At 38.6% G+C, this 4433-nt stretch overlaps 1 pseudogene; it reads right to left on the bottom strand.

The window, feature by feature from the left end:
* Positions 1-762: 762 nt before the first annotated feature.
* LOC105302694 lies at positions 763-2398 on the bottom strand (annotated as a pseudogene).
* Positions 2399-4433: the final 2035 nt, after the last annotated feature.

A 4433-nucleotide genomic window follows, 5' to 3' on the forward strand; every position in this document is an offset into this window, starting at 1 on the left:
ACAAATTGATAACAAAGTTAATCTATAATAGGGTTTCTCAGCCTTGCTTCTATTGACATTTGGGGCTGGATAATTCTTTGTCGCAGGGGGCTGTCATGTACATGGTAGGATTTTAGCAGCATCCCTGGCCTCTACCCACCAAAGACCTGTTATGACCACCAAAACGGCTTCCTGGAGGGCAAATGTCAAATGACAGTGCCAAATGTCCCCTGGTGGGCAAAACTGCCTCCTTGAGAACCACTTACTTAAAAGAACAAATTTGGGGGAAAGGACAAGGGGAAGAAATTGCTTTATTAAATCAAAACTATAAAACTATAAGTATTAAAATTGTATAGTACTATCTCAGAAATTGACAGATACCTCCGGAGAACAAAATAGAGAATCCCCAAATAAACCCATATATAATGAAAATGCAGTATATTACAATGGTAACATTTCAAATGAGTGAGAAAAATTTCAGTTTTTTTCAGTGAATGGCGTTGAGACGAGCTATTCAAGTAGGAAGAAAGGGTTGAACCCTGTCTCACACTATACACAAACATAGCATTCAGATATATTACAACGATAACTGAATTAAATTTATAAAAGAATTGAAAATTCATATAGGGGAAATTTTTATATAGTTTAATGTATTTTAATAGCAAATTTACAGGAACAGCACAGAAAGACAACATTAAAAACATGTGCTTGCATGTAAGACAACTCAGAAAAGTATGGTGAATGGATGGAATCTGTTGTATGATAAAAATGCTACAAACACCATTTAGTTGCCATCAATAAGAAATTTACTCGTTTTAAAAATGCTGGCATTGTCCAGAAAAATTTAACAGGCTTATTTATAATAGTTATAAAGTTGAACTGCCGAAACTTGTTCACTGAAACATTTTGACTTTCATTAACATTCTATGACCCTGAATTTATACAAAAAATTCACACACAAATGAAATGGAAAAACTACCAATACCTGATTTCTGTCTCCTATTTTTCCACTTTCAACTGTATACTTAGATTCCTTTTGACCTCAGGCGGAGGGGTGGGGTGGGGGGAATCTAACGTTCGCAACTACCAATAACAAGAAGAGAATTTTTTTTTTAAGAATGAAATGTTTCCCACTATAGTGGATTCTTAAGCACGTTCTCCCCGTATGTGGCGTGCTAGCTGGATGTCTTTTGGCATAATTGTTAACACATTTGGCATGGATAGCACACAGGTCGGTGTCTTCAAAAAGACCAACCAGCTAGGCCTCACTTGCCTCCTGCAAAGCACCAATAGTTTCACTCTGGAAGCGCAGATCTGTTTTGAACTCCTAAGCAACTTCTCGCACCAGACGCTGGAAAGGAAGTCTGCGAATCAGAAGTTCAGTGGACTTTTTGATGACGTCTAATTTCACAGAGTGCCACAGTACCAGGCTTGTAATGATGAGGCTTCTTCACCCCGCCCTGCCCGCCCCGCCCCCAGGAGCGCGCGCACTCTTGCGAGCGGCTTTTATAGCCAGTTGCTTCCTCGGTGCTTTACCACCGGTGGATTTGCAGGCAGTCGCTTTGTATGAGCCACGGTATAGAGACCTTTCTTACCTCCCTTTGCCTTCGGTTGGAGCTCGGCGAGCTAGAGACAGCACTGGGGTTAGAGCGACGGTGCCGCGGCAGCGGCGCATGCGAACACCTAGAGGAACATTTTTATTATTTTGTGGTAAAGAAAGCATTTTAAAGCATTACACAAAACACACGTGAAATAAAGAAAATAATCTAAAGATGGACTAAAAATTTTAATCTTCTTAATTAACAAAAAACACTTTAAAAAAATAAAAAGAAAATTAGAAAATATTTCAATGTGTATAATAGAGTTAATATCCCTTACACACAAAAAATGCACATAATAAATAACTCATGGAAATTTTCCCAGCTATCAGCACAATTCATACAAAGAGAAACATCATTAGTAAGTAAATGTGAAAAATATTTAAACATTTTTGTTATCAAACAATAATGATAGTATCTTTTACTCATTAATTAAATATTTAAGCATGACCTTGCTTGTTCATCCAGTTAAAAATTGTGGTTTATACATATAATGGAATAATATGTCATCATCAAAAATACAAGAGAAAAATATTAATGACATAAAAGTGATTCTGATTGTTAAATGAAAAAAGATAGTCATAAAATTAATATGTACAATATGATCACATTTTTATTTTTTGAAATGTTTACAGAAGGGTGGAGAAACAAAAAAGTACAACAAAATGTTAACTGTCGTTATCATTAGGTGGTGAGATTTCTTTTGATTTTATTTCCTTCTTCATCTTTAACTATGGTTTTCATAATTAGCACAATTAATCACATCCCTTCTGGAGGATCAAAGGCAAACCAGACAGCAGCGCACCTCTCTGCAACGCCATGGTCACAAGACCCTGAGAGGAAAGAAACACTTGCAGCAGAAATGAAGCCAGCCCCTCTGGACTCTCCTGTCTTTGCACAGCTAGTCCCTGGTAGATACTGTCAGTGTCTTATAGCTGTTTCCCAAAAGAGTCTCCTTTTATCTTATTCAGAGGACTCACTCACGACTTTCTAAGTTCAGTACAGGCGAAAGAATCCTCATTGCTTCCCCTGCTCCAGAACTGCCACACCCTCTGCCCTTACCACAAATTCTGCCCCAAACCAAGCCTAAAACTCTGGCTCAGGTCCACACCAGGCCCACCTCAAATCTTCTCTACCACTCCTGCTCTTTCTTCTCCCCACATAGAGCCAATTGCGTGTCCTTCCCAATAAACCAGAATGAGGTATGGTCTCTCACCCAAACTGAAACCTAACACTTGGAATGGCACTGCTGCAGAAACAACTGGACAATGAACGGAGCTTTCCCTCTGCGCTCCAAAGATCTCACGAAGTCTTTGGCCCTTCACATCCCAGCCCTTCTGATTACAACCTGGCCTCCTATGAACCAGCCTCTATCCTTCTAGGAACATTTTCCCCCAGCAATGGTTTCCAGAAGCAACCACCTAGTAGGGGCTGGCCCACGGTATCCAAAAATCTCTGGCACAGATGCAGTTTCAGAACAAATTTCCAGAGATATTTCTTCCTTTCTGCTTCAACAAGGTGTTCTAAGTTCATCTTGTACACTCCTAGCACCTGTCCTGAAATCAACTATTTCTCCAAGTAGCCCTGTTTCCTTTTAGTGGAGAAAGGTATTTAAAAGTCAAGATCTAGCTGCTAGGTGTTCTGATTGCTATATTTATTGTGTCACTCTTTCCAGGCCCTTTCAATGAACAGGACTAGGGAATATATGCATGTGTGTATATGTATGAATATGTGCACGTGTATATGTATGTACACATATTTAAGTCGATTTTTATTTCTTATCTATCTATATTGAAAACCATGAGTTCATACCAATACCTCCAATTCTAATCCAAAATCACAGTCTTCATTAGAGTTTCTGCCTTTCTATATTTGTAGCTCCCTTCTCTATAAGTGAGAAATCTTGCTCCCATTATTCTTATATTTACTCATTCAGTCTGTTCTCCTTTACGTAATCAATTTCTTACCACCGCTGCAACTCCTTTCCATGTACAAACACCCTCTTGACTTATACTGGGCTCCAATAAGCCATGTGAGGCAGCCCTCCTCCATGGTCACAATATTCACCCACGTGGGGTTTGACAACTGCACTAGACAGCCCTTCTGCACATATAGTCTCCTCCCCCAGATCATGCTCAGACTCTCCATGACTACAGGACACCCCACCTTTAACCCCCTCAATGCCAATACCTGCCTTACTTGACCCAACATTATGGCTTTAGGACTGAATTTTCAGAATGAAATGAAAAGAAGAAGAGACATGTACCTTGATTTTTTAAATGTTATTTTATTACCACATATTAAATCATAATTCATATCTACATCCTTATTTATTTATTTATTTTAGGCAAGGCAACCCTTGGTTGACCTCACAGATTGCAAGGACCTTGTCAGCTTACAATCCCTTATTTTTTATTTTTTACAACTACAGTACCTAATCTTCCTAGGTGGTCTCTCATCCAAGTACTAACCAAGGCTGACCCTGCTTAGCTTCCGAGATCAGATGGGATTGGGCTTGTTCAGGGGGGCAGGCCGTAAACAACATCTTTATTTTTTTTAAATTAGAACATTACACATAATACTAAAATCTCCTTTGATGATCAGCTTCAATTTTGGCCTGGTTTTTTTTTTTTTCTCTCTAGTGGTAACCCCTGCCATTTAATGTATAATGTATATCCTTCTAAACTTTTTTTCAGTAAGTTTACATTCATATGTATAAATGCATAATATACATCTTGCATGGTCTTCCTCCCTCTCTTCTTTTCTCCTTTTCTAGGATTGGATGTAGAACTTAAGAATACAGTATATTCTGTCTGCTGTCGTCTTGAAATCAAGAGCTGTATTTTACTTTTCTTT

The sequence above is a fragment of the Pteropus vampyrus genome, unplaced genomic scaffold (genome assembly GCF_000151845.1).
Source record: "Pteropus vampyrus isolate Shadow unplaced genomic scaffold, Pvam_2.0 Scaffold276, whole genome shotgun sequence".
Classification (NCBI taxonomy): Eukaryota; Metazoa; Chordata; class Mammalia; order Chiroptera; family Pteropodidae; genus Pteropus; species Pteropus vampyrus.